Source organism: Mytilus edulis, chromosome 3 (genome assembly GCF_963676685.1).
Source record: "Mytilus edulis chromosome 3, xbMytEdul2.2, whole genome shotgun sequence".
Lineage (NCBI taxonomy): Eukaryota > Metazoa > Mollusca > Bivalvia > Mytilida > Mytilidae > Mytilus > Mytilus edulis.
The window spans coordinates 95,310,492-95,324,360 of record NC_092346.1 but is presented as its reverse complement, the minus strand read 5'-3'; positions in this window follow the sequence as shown (position 1 = coordinate 95,324,360).

Here is a 13,869-nt window from a genome sequence, read left to right as displayed (position 1 = left end):
TGCAGGATCTGCTTACCCTTCCGGAACACCTAAGATCATCCCTGTTTTTGGTTAGGTTTGTGTTGTTTAGTATTTAGTTTCCTATGTCCTGTCTTTAGCACTATTATTTCTCTGTTTGTCTTTTTATTTTTTAGCCATGGCGTTATCAATCTATTTTCGATCTATGAGTTTGACTGTCCCTTGGGTATCTTTCGCTCCTCTCTTAGCATTTATTGTCATTGTCTCTAAAAATCAAAGAGCTGAAAGCTCTGAAGAAAAATGACGCCACTGTCTCTAATATTGGGATAGTTTTTATGCAAGTCTTGATTTCACATACCGGAATTAGTTTAACAATGCAACATGTATCGTAAGCATATAATTGATATTCGTATATGTGTGTGTGTGTGTGTGAAGTGAAGGTGACAACTGGCTGGTTTTTTTAAGACAAATGAATAGGTCAAAACTACCTGAATTGTACAAATAAATACCGTAGAAAGGCTTGTATATTTCTCACTGGTACATAGTCTGAATCCGGGTCCGTTCGCGCCCACTCATGTTCACCCCCTTTCACTTTCACACCCTACATGTTCGCATCCAATCTTAATTGGTTTTGTGTTTAATAACTCTGTAAGCAAGTGTTTTCTTATAAGTATAATTGTTGTCATTGTCTCAAAATAAAGTGAGACAGCATTTTTTTTGTGTTGAATAAATCTTAATCATGTTTTGCATAGCGTATTGTTAAAAATAATAATAATCCTTTCTAAATAAAGTGGTATTTTGTCAACGTTTTATTTTGTGTTGAATAACTCTTAATCATGTTTTGGTAAGTGTATTGCTATAACTTTGTTTCATTGACTTGTTTCAAAATGAAGTGAGATTCTGACTATGTTTTTTTCTGTGTGTTGAATAAATTTTATCATGTTTTGTTTATATTAGTGGATTGCTATATTTTGGTTTCTATGTTTTATTGTTTCGTTGTTTCAGATCAAAAAGGGACCAAGCTGATAAAAACAATTATCTTTTATGTTTTTCCTTTAAAATCTTCAATGTTTTACTCATACCAAGCTATAAATACATTCAGTATTTACACCAAAGCAATTTAAAACAACAACCATGATTTTCCAATTATTCAACTTGAATTTGAATTAAAATTGGGCGCGAATGAGTAGAGTGCGAACAGACCTTGGGTGCGAATGTGCGAACATGTAGGGTGCGAAAATGTATTGGGCGCAAACAGACCTGATACCACATAGTCTGAACCCCCTTCTCCCACAAAATATTAAGTAAATAATCTTTTTGTTACTGTTATCAAAGGTCTAATGAAACTCAGATAATTTCAGACATTTGTCAAAGAATTCTAGTCAAACCGGCACCTAGTTAAATTGGCACCTGGACAAATCAGCACCTGGTTAAAATCGACACCTGATACAGTCAATTCGTCACCCATGTTAAATATATATTTTTAACAGTATTTTAAGCAAAAAGAGTAAAAATAAGAAAGGGGTTGCCAGAATTTTTTCAGTATTTAAGCAAAAAGTGTTAAATACTAATTTTCACATTTTTGGGTGTTCATGTACATTTTGTATATATTTATTTTTCTCAACTAAATGACTTTTTTGGTGTATTTTTAATGATATATATATATATATATGAGTAGTCCAAATAATTATTACGTCTGGCAAGGCTTTTTTAATTTTATTCTGGAACACCTTCCTATGACCGCAAGGCTATGTTAATTTTTTTTCTGGGACGCCTTCCTACGAACGTCTTAGTAGTAGGAAGGCGTCCCAGAAAAAAAATTAAATAGCCTTGCCAGACGTCATAATTATTTGGAGTAATACATGAGATATTGGATATTTTTCTGCATTATTTTAACCAGTTGAGCATTTTACAGGATTGTTGGTTTAATGCTGTTTAAACTTTACTGAAAAAAAAACACCTTAAATTTGCTAATTATTTGGCATGAAAGTTTGATTTATTGAAAGGGACTCATAGTTTTCCATTTTATTTTAATAATTGTCTAATTGTTAAAACAACAGCTTTGGTAAGGACTTCGTTGTTTACCTTTATACACAACAACATATTCACTTTCGTTTCGTTGTTTACCTAAATACACAACAACATATTCACTATGTACTTGGTAACAGTAATTAACTAATTGAATAGAAAATATTATAACAAATATTATTGGATGCCGAATTGACGTCAAATAGGTGCCGATTTGACTAGATGCCAATTTAACCAGGTGCCGACTTGACTTGTACGTTTCAATTCCTCTGCGATCGTTTGCGGTATTTTCTTGAGAAAACCTATTTTCCATCATCAAAGAGAAGAAGAATCTGCTTTAAAATGATTCTGGAACGCTTCATGATTGTTAAAATAAGTTTAATTCACTCAAAAAACAATTTTAAAACTTGCGATGTTTAAACAGGAAGTTTCAAAAGCACGTGTAAAAGAAGAAATTAACCGGTGAGAGAGGAAATCCGTACATGACAGTTATCACTATCGTACGACTTTGAAAGTAAAACAGTTCAATCCTTTTGTAAAACAGTCTTTAATATACCTATCACATTAATGTTTGAAGGGTCTTAACCTTATTCAAACCATATAAGTCGGTACGAAACACCAAAACGAAATGAACAATAACCGATTACGTTTTGTAGTTTACAAATTCTAAACTGGTTCCCGTCAAACTACAACACTTTGTTCGAGTGTAGTGGAATACAAGCAGAAACCAGTTAGTTTGTAAAATAGTAAATATGAAACCGAGTGTAAACTGGTTCCTGGCTGATTACTACACAATGATCATGCATAATGATAACACAAGCAGATTCCAGTTTGTATGGAAAATAGTAAAAACGAAACCAAGCGCGGTAGGCAGAGAAATGTAATGAAGTTCAGGTCGGCAGTAATGGAACAATGACTGCGTCATTTTCCAAAAAACCTGTAAAATGTTGTTTTTTGGAGCATTTCCTCTCAAACATAGTTCTACAATTTTTCAACTCCTCTAATGATTATGTATTGACTTGATAAAACAAAATTACGGATGGAAGGTATGCAAAAGATGACTGGATGGATACTTTCAAATCATATTAAGGTATGATGTTTACAAACATCTCTTAATACAGCAATATTGCAGATGTTTATTTACAATGCAGTTCATTGAAATGATTAACATTTTACTAGACATAATTTGCTAAATGTGTGATCTAAGAATACGGCTTCAATAGTTGGTATAACAATTTCATATTGTTTTTAAAACAATGATAAGGTGTAATACTACCTTTGTTATAAGTAGTTTTTTTTAATTTGCAAGATAACCAATCAAATTTGCACCCCCTTTTGTCCTATGTACAGGCTGTAGTAACCATGTTACCTCAAGTTTCAAAATATTCCTTAGAAACCTCGATTGCGAGATATATGTTCATAATGTTTTTCTGCAATGAAATGTAGGAATAATTTCCAACAATTGTCACTTTCAATTGAATATTTTCCCGACCCTTTTTTTGTATTCAAATGAACGTGACGTACAAAGATTTGGTGGTATTATTACACCTTCAATATTTCCAGTTTAAAGTAAACATAACTTGTAACTCTTTTATTACAATGTATCCTGCAATCAGCCAACTATTGTACATGTAAATGTTTGCCTTGTTTGTACATGTCCAACTAAAAGTCTCCTGTTACCCGCTACATGTTGAGCAAGCCAGTAATATGGATATTTCTTATTGAGCATCAATTCATTTTGGAGACCTCTTCGCGGTACGCGTTTCATTTATGTCATTGTATTTGAAAAAATATTTGAATTTCAATAATTAACGCTCAATGTTTAGATTGCAGGCAATATAAGTACGTTGTCGGAAATATAAAATGTATTTGTAAAATTCAACATTGTTATGTCATTGACGATTATTTTATTGGTATTAATATTGATTAAGTTATCAGTAAATTAAAAGCAAACTAAATATTATTGTTATATACATATACACATTCATGGATCTACAAACTGTCGATACTTGTATCTTGGCATTGCACAAGGTCATGCATAAACTAAAGAATGATGAAAAGCCTAGGTGATACCAGGAGCTTCGGAAGATTGAGCAGATCCTGCTCCACAAGTGATGCTTGTCATGTTGAACATTGCAATTACACAATTTAGTGATGTAACATTTGGATAATTCGACGGTTTTGTGGTCACAAGTAAAAACAAAATATTGTGTTGATGCTGTTATTAAGCCACTTTTTAGCTTTGGATAGACGTTTAGTTATATAATTTTTCTTCATACAAGTTTCTATAAGACCATTCACAACTATGGATAAGTTATGAAGACTCTAAATGTCAACTAGTATTAACACACTTTTAACTGAAAAAAGGGACTTTCTATAGTCACAAAAAACAGACAGACAAACACAAGAATTGAAACATTGAATGTCATCTCAATTTTATTATTATACTTAATCATCAACAATTATTTTTTACTTTTTAAAAATGTTTGTGTCAGTCGTTTCAGCTCATGAAATTTAAAACAAAATGTTATTCTAATGTACGTCTGATAATCACAGTGAATGAAAATCACTGATGGTAAGGCCCAAAGAGTTGTTTGCATAGTTTAAAATCATATTCTCATGTGTCATTGGGGAAAATACAAGCTTGTCTCCTTTAATCGTCTTGCATGACTTGTAAATGGTTGCTTTTGGGAGTATTTCTATGTTTAAACATAAATGGATAAATATTAAATAACAAAAATACAAAACTCCTAGGAAATTAAACTCAAAATGGAAAGTCAGTAATCAAAATCTCAAACATATCAAACAAATGGATAACCACTGTCAGATTCCTGACTCTATACAGGCATGTTCTTATATAACAAATGGGGAATTAAATCTGGTTTTATAGCTAGCCAAACCTCTCACTTGTATGACAGTCGTATAAAATTCCATTATATTGACAACGATGTGTGAACAAAACAAACAGCATAATACATGAAAAACGTCAAAAATAGGAGTACAGCAGTCTAAATTGTGTTCTTATCTTAATCACTATAAAAACAAACAATTGAGTAACAAACAAAAAAAATCACAAAAAAACATATATAAAAAATTATAAAGCACAGTAGCGAAAACGAAAGACAAAACTACAAAAAATCACTATAGCGCAATAACACAATGTTTGGATTTAAAAGTACAGCGCAAATGCATATATGTAAAAATGAAACAAAAAAAGGCATATTTATACAAAGCATATTAGCAAAACTGAAAGACAAGAATACAATTATTTTACCCCCATAGAACAATAACACAATGACGGGATGTAAAAGTAAAAAGCCACGTCAATGGATATCACATAAAACAGACTAAACAATAAAAGTATCATTAAAAAAAAAAGAATATCATAACAAGTTATATAGATGATAAACAACGTCAGTACCCAGAATCTTTACTCCAAGACCATCATGTATTGTTTGTGAAGTTGGTACAGAATATTTACTAACAGGGTCTTGGTACCTTCCGAGAAAAAGTAATAAATGTTCTTTGACATACCATTGGTTCATCAAATTTCTACTCAGACACGGGTGAGATTTTAAAAAGTAGCAACTGCAATCTATATACCAGTTGAGAAAAATATATATCTCATATGCAGGTGAGGTTGGTGTATTGCTACTGAGGTGGTGGAAATTGAAAATTTGAAAATTAAAATCGTCTCGTTTGTCATAGATTATGGTATTGAGATAACCGCGTATGTCAAAATCGAGGTACAAGTCTAATAAAATTCTTCGCTGAGCTTCAGCATATGAAAAAATATATGAACCCCCTTAAAAATTTGGTACCCCTATACTTTTAACCCCCCCCCCCCCTTTTGGAGTAATTACCCCAAAACTCTATTTCAGCCTTCTCTTTGTTGTATGGAGCCTGATAGTGCAATTTTAGAGAGATTCATACTCATAACACTAGTTATCGTCCGGTAACGAGCAAAATGCTTGTGTTTTGCTCATAATTCCTTAACGTTTGGGGCAATCACCACCAAACTCAATTCCAGCTTTTCCTTTGTAATATGGTTCCTTGTGGTACATTTTCAGAGAGATCCATACACTTACACACAAGTTATTGTCCAGAAACTACAAACATGCTTGTTGTTGCCCCTAATTCCTAAACTGTTGGTACCATAACCCCCTAAAATCAATCCCAACCTTCCGTTTATGGTATCGGACCTTCTGGTAAAATATCTTAGAAATCAATTTACTTAAACTAGTTATTGTTCGAAAACTAAATGTGTCTTCAAACAACACCAACGCTGATGCCACCATCGACATCATGAAATTATACTACGCAAAATTGGTTTTTGTGGTTGTATGAAAATAAGGCACATGAAGCCGTGTCTGTTGTTTCTTTTATTTATAATCTTGAGGGATATATCAATGGCTGTACCAAATAAAGGCAACAGTAGTATACCGCTGTTCAAACTCATAAATCCATGGACAATAAACAAAATCGGGGTAACAAACTAAAACTGAGGGAAACGCATTAAATATAAGAGGACAACGACACAACACTGCAATGTAACACACACAGAAACGGACCAAGTCAGGAATATGACAGTTGTTATCCATTCGTTTGATGTGTTTGAGCTTTTGATTTTGCCATTTAATTAGGGACTTTTAGTTTTGAATTTTCATCGGAGTATTTTTGTGATTTAACTTTTTAATGGAATCCAATCAGAAAAGTTTGGATTGTTAATGGGAAGAACATCATCAATATACCTGAATGTGAAATTAAATTATCTGGCTTCCTTGATCTTCTTGTTTTTGACAAGCGTCTGACGGAACTAAGACTCATACGAAAATAAGAACAGGTCGGCAAGGAGAAGACAGTTCCAATAATTAGTTTAAAATATCTACCTCTAAATTCATTTAAGGTGGTATGGGTGTCTTCCTCCATCTTGGATTGTAAAAAACAGAGAATCAAAGGTCCAGATTTTCCATCAAGATAGCAAAATTTTATGCAGGAATGCAGATGTTTAATGTACATTTTCATTTAAAAGTACCAATTTATAAGAATATAACTTCTAAATATTGATATTTTTGCAAATGTTAATTATTTTTGGTTGTTTTTTGTTTTTTTTTTAAATTGACATTTTAACGGGAGGTAACTCTAAAAAAGTGCATTTTCTGAAGGATTCTGTATGGAATTTTCCTATTTTGTATTTTAGTCAGAAAAAACGTACGGTGACCCTATCTTTTCTTTTCATATTCTCAAAGCAGTGTCTGAAAGCTATCTTTTCCTGAAGTATTTAACAATTCTATCATTTTGCTTAGTTTCTAATCACAAAATGGTGTTTTTTCCTGTATAATCCATACAAAATGTGTCATTTTGTCCCGTCCTGTAGCTTGAGAAAATGCGCGGTGACCTATCATTTTTATTATATTTTTCAACATATATCAATAGATACAACGTTTTGGCAAAGTATGAACAAATTCTATCATTTTTATTTTAGACTCCCATACCACCTTAATATGTTGTCAACAAAAACCTCAAGCATACTGATCACTTGTTCCTCTGTATAAATGGTTTTACCTTTTGGTTCACTATTAACAAAATATGCCGCATTGTATCCCAAAATAATAAATTTATACTAAATAATATATATATGCTTCCATTTTTATGTCTTTTTCTATTTCATTTTAGGATAATTTGTCTATTTTTGATAAATAGTACAAAGTAAAATTACAAAAATACTTAACTTCGAGGAAAATCTAATCGGAAAGTCCATAATCACATGGCAAAATCAAAAAACAAAACACATCAAAAACGAATGGACAAGAACTGTCATATTCGTGACTTGATACAGGCATTTTCAAATGTAGAAACTTGTGGATTAAATCTGGTTTTATAGCACTAACCCTCTCACGTTGATGGCAGTCTCGGAAAATTCCGTTATATTTACAATGATGCGTGAACTAAACAGACATAATACATAGTCAAAATATGGGTACAGCAGTCATCATCGTGTAACAATTTTGAAAGGAACAATTTAACAGAACATAAAAACATCTATCTATAAACACATTCATTGATTCGCGTGTCTGACGTCAGAAAATTTTATACGTCACATATATTTGTCGTTCAATGTATATACAAATAATTTTACAATTTCACAAAGGCAATGTTAGCATACAGGGTTAAAAAATCAAAAGTATGAATTGACTATTTTTGATAAATAGTTTAAAGTAAAATCACAAAAATACTAAACTGAAATCTAATCGGATAGTCCATAAAAAGTATGACACTGAAGCTGAATGATTAAATCTTATTTCCATAACATTACAACAAAAAAAAAGATTGTATCCAGTTGTAAAGAGATGGAACATTTCTCAAAACTGATACAAATCGTTTTGAGCAATTCCAATTTTAAGAAGGGGCGCTAATTTTTAATATCTTCTTTTTTTCACTTAAATAATTTTGACATGATTGTGAACAGAAATCTTTTATATAAATAGTATTTATTAATTTTCGGAAAAATACATGTTCTTATATGTATGTTCAAATACCTTACACTATTAAATAGCAACATAATGTGGGAAACACAAATAAATAAGATACAAGAAAAACCCCGAATAATATTCATGTTCATTGTTACAAGCAAATTAATGATAATTATAACTTAAATTAAGCTAAAATATTGACTCTATCAGATGATAAAAACACAGATTTGACAAGTTAAAAAGGCCCCGCTTGCCTTTCTATACATAATGTGTTTTCTTTCCTGATCGTTGCAACCGTTTAATTCGAAATAGTTAATAATGAAGACATTATTTACGAAATAACTGCATTTAGTGTAGGTCAATTAAGGTTGGCATTTCCAATAAATACTCCCACCATTGAGTGATATATTGTTTATCATAATGTTATTGTATCAGTAGTTGTAATCTTACTTGTCAAAACTAAGGATTGGAATGAAAGCATTTAAATAAAGTGTAGGAACTGTGATATCAATACACATCTTGTACACAATGTTATTCAATAAGTTACACAGCATGAGATACTAATAAAATAATGTTCATATTGCAACCCGCTGCTTAAATTTAAAAATAACTTTTTCGCATTAATTTATGAATTTTAATAAATTTTGATTTGTAAAGGACATATTTGCAAGTGTATATGTAAAACAAAGTAGCTGTTCAAACTATCATTCTTAATTCAAGAGAAAATGACGAAAGTTGGCAGTTGGTGGTTTCTACAAGTCATTAAAACACATGATTAGTTTCCTGATAAGTCTTCAAATCAGTAGTGATCAAATAGATCCAGCATGGCTACATTAGGGACCCGTCGTCATCTATTAAAATACAAATGACTTGGATGTACCTTATTTCGAACGGGATAGCACATCCAAATTTTTAAGGTGATATTGATTTTGCTGTCAGTAAATATAATTCGTACCATAGAATAATTAAATATAAACCACAATTCCACATGGAAAATTGAAAACCTGTTTTCGTCCAAGTCTGCCACTTAGTTAATGCGGGGTTCACACATTGCCGATTATTGCTCCCGTTTGAGATCAGACAGCGATACGACACGAAAAGTGAAAAAGTCGGATTAGTATCCTCAATTATCTGGAATGTCCTATTATTGTCTGAACGCAGTCGTTTTAGTTCGTAACAGATTCCTACTGGTCGGGAAGGGTCCGAATAGTTCGGCAAAGCACCCCGACAGTTAGGTGCGTCCCGTAACATTCGGGGAAACTCAGCCGATTTTTTCTAGTCGGATTACAATCGTGCCTATGTCGTGACAGATTCTGCTGTATCGGATCGAATTCCTAACAATGTTCTGTGTATTCGGGACGGTGTCCTGTGGAACGGGAATGAACTGGAGAAGTCCCGACAATAACAGAATACAATACGACTGAGACCAGACAAAGCCGTTTGCAATGCCATAGAGCGGATCGTGATAGGATTACGTTCCGACAGTACCTGATCATCCCGATTATGCCGACAGTTTTCGAACGGATAACTTCCGTCAGCGTCGGTTCACTGTCTTGTCACTATCTGATCTCTGTCGGATTACATTCGGTAGAATCGGGACGCAGTCGTGACAGACTCGCTCGAATTTTACCTGGCAAAAGATACAAATCGAATTTCCATCCACGATTCACAGGATCTTGATCAGACTTTTGACAAATTTTAATCGGGAATGGTCCTGTCAAGGACGGCAGTAAAAATCGTGAATGTGTGACCCCAGCTTAAGCCAAGATATAAAAAAAGGTAAAAGACACATAAGGTCATTCAAACTGACAAGTTCAAAATTAACTGATAACGCCTGGTTAAAACAAATTCTGACAAGCAACATATGACACAAAACACAACATAGAAAACCAAAAATTTGGCAACAAGAACTTCAGTAAATCCCGGGAACGATCCCACGTTTTCTTGAACGGTAATCCGATCCTGCGTCAGATGTGGCACCGTTGAATTGATCATGTCAGTTCATACCTGGTGGCAAATATAATTCAGTAGGTCACATTTGGAAACTAGAGGCTCTAAAGAGCCTGTGTCGCTCACCTTGGTCTATGTGCATATTAAACAAAGGACACAAATGGATTCATGACAAAATTGTATTTTGGTGATGGTGATGTGTTTGAAGTTCTTACTTTACTGAATGATTTTGCTTCTTACAATTATATCTATAATGAACTTTGCTTATTAGTAACAGAGAACTATATTTGGTAAAAATTTACATAAATTTACCAAATTAATGAAAATTGTTAAAAATTGACTATCAAGGGCAATAACTCCTTAAGGGGTCAATTGACCATTTAGGTCATGTTGACTTATTTGTAGATCTTACTTTGCTGAACATTATTGCTGTTTACAGTTTATCGCTATCTATAATAGTATTCAAGATAACCAAAAACGGCAAAATTTCTTTAAAAATTACCAATTGGAGGGCAGCAACCCAACAACCAGTTGTCCAATTCATCTGAAAAATTCAGGGCAGATAGATATTGACTTGATTAACAATTTAACTTCTTGTCAGATTTGCTCTAGATGCTTTGGTTTCATAGTTATAAGCCAGAAACTGCATTTTACCCCTATGTTCTATTTTTAGCCGTGGCGGCCATCTTGGTTGAATGGCCAGGTCATCGGACACATTTTTCAAACTAGATACCCCAAAGATGATTGTGGCCTAGTAGTTTCAGTGGAGATTTTGTAAAAGATTACTTAGATTTATGAAAAATGGTTAAAAATTGACTATAAAGGGCAATAGCTCCTAAAGGGGTCAACTGACCATTTTGGTCATGTTGACTTATTTGTAGATCTTACTTTGCTGAACATTATTGCTGTTTACAATTTATCTCTATCTATAATAATATTCAAGATAATAACAAAAAACAGCAAAATTTCCTCAAAATTACCAATTCAGGGGCAGCAACCCAACAACCGATTGACCGATTCATCTGAAAATTTCAGGGCAGATGGATCTTGACCTGATAAACATTTATATCCCCATGTCAGATTTCCTCAAAATGCTTTGATTTTTGAGTTATAAGTCAAAAACTGCATTTTACCCCTATGTTCTATTTTTAGCGGTGGCGGCCATCTTGGTTGGTTGACCAGGTCACGCCACACATTTTTTAAACAAGATACGCCAAAGATGATTGTGGCCAAGTTTGAATTAATTTGGCCCAGTAGTTTCAGAGGAGAAGCTTTTTGTAAAAGATTACTTTAATTTACGAAAAATGGTTAAAAATTGACTATAAAGGGCAATAACTCCTAAACGGGTCAACTGACCATTTTGGTCATGTTGACTTATTTGTAGATCTTACTTTGCTGAACATTATTGCTGTTTACAGTTTATCTCTATCTATAATAATATTCAAGATAATAACCAAAAACAGCAAAATTTCCTCAAAATTACCAATTCAGGGGCAGCAACCCAACAACCCATTGACCGATTCATCTGAAAATTTCAGGGAAGATAGATCTTGACCTGATAAACATTTTTATCTCGTCAGATTTCCTCAAAATGCTTTGGTTTTTTAGTTATAAGCCAAAAACTGCATTTTACCCCTATGTTCTATTTTTAGCGGTGGCGGCCATCTTGGTTGGTTGACCAGGTCACGCCACACATTTTTTAAACTAGATACCCCAAAGATGATTGTGGCCTAGTTTGAATTAATTTGGCCCAGTAGTTTCAGAGGAGAAGATTTTTGTAAAAGATTACTTTAATTTATGAAAAATGGTTAAAAATTGACTATAAAGGGCAATAACTCCTAAACGGGTCAACTGACCATTTTGGTCATGTGACTTATTTGTAGATCTTACTTTGCTGAACATTATTGCTGTTTACAGTTTATCTCTATCTATAATAATATTCAAGATAATAACCAAAAACAGCAAAATTTCCTCAAAATTACCAATTCAGGGGCAGCAACCCAACAACCGATTGACCGATTCATCTGAAAATTTCACAGCAGATAGATCTTGACCTGATAAACATTTTTACCCCATGTCAGATTTGCTCTAAATGCTTTGGTTTTTGAGTTATAAGCCAAAAACTGCATTTTACCCCTATGTTCTATTTTTAGCCGTGGCGGCCATCTTGGTTGGTTGACCGGGTCACGCCACACATTTTTTAAACTAGATACCCCAATGATGATTGTGGCCAAGTTTGCTTTGATTTGGCCCAGTAGTTTCAGAGGAGAAGATTTTTGTAAAAGTTAACGACGACGACGACGGACGACGGACGACGGACGACGGACGACGGACGCCAAGTGATGAGAAAAGCTCACTTGGCCCTTCGGGCCAGGTGAGCTAAAAAGTGAACGGGATTGCAGTTACATTTGGAAGATATCCGTTGTCATCTGTGAAACGGATATTTTATAACGGTTATCCAACTCGTGATGACGTCTGTAAATTTTACGAAGGGAGCATTTCAACTTTACCACGTGGAACTCAGGTTTAATAACTAGGCTGACAAATATCTAAAATGGACTACTCACATCTAAAATGTAGCAAAGAGAGACAATTAGACGATCGGCTTTCTAAGAAGAAATCTAAGTTTCGGCCCAAAAGATTGTAAAAGGACCGCATATATATCATTAGTAAAATCGACGATGTAATATGGTGCCATAGTATGCAATCCGTATACACAACATGATGTACATCAATTGGAAAAGATACAACGTAGAGCAGCAAGATTCATAACAGGCGACTACAGGTCTAGAGAAGAGGGATCGGTCACTAAACTGCCAGCCGAGTTAGAACTAGACAATCTACAACCAAGAAGAACAAGTCAACGGGTGGTATTTCAATACAAAGTGGTTGCGTGTTTGGTCCCAGCTATTAATCCCGAAGATTTTCTGGTAAAAAGTAAACCAAAGAAAGAGAAAATCAAACCTAAAACATTTGATAATTTTGAAAGTGACTATATAGTGAAAAATTCAATGAAGAACAATACGAAGGCACCAGACACTATTCCTTAAAACATCGATCCATATAAAAACTCTTTCGATGTCAAGAGCATACTAAATTGGAACCATCTCGTTGAACTGGAAGACAGTATTGGATGCACAAATACAGTTGAGAGCTTCAAGACTGCTCTCCAACATCGTCAATCGGTGTATCTCTCTCCCGTTGAGTAAAAGTAAGAATTGCTATAGTCAACGTACTCATACAGATACAGAATAGCTCATGTAATATATCCCTGGATTATTGTATCAACTGGAGGATATATACTCCGTATGCAGGAGATGCTGGAATGTTGCTTCATAGAAACAGAAAATTCTCAATTGGGAAGTTGAACTCATCTCTTTTGTTGTAAAGTTTAGTTTTCAACCGAAAAACCCCACTTAAAACCTTATTCCTGATTTAATTCAAATAAGCAAGTATATTT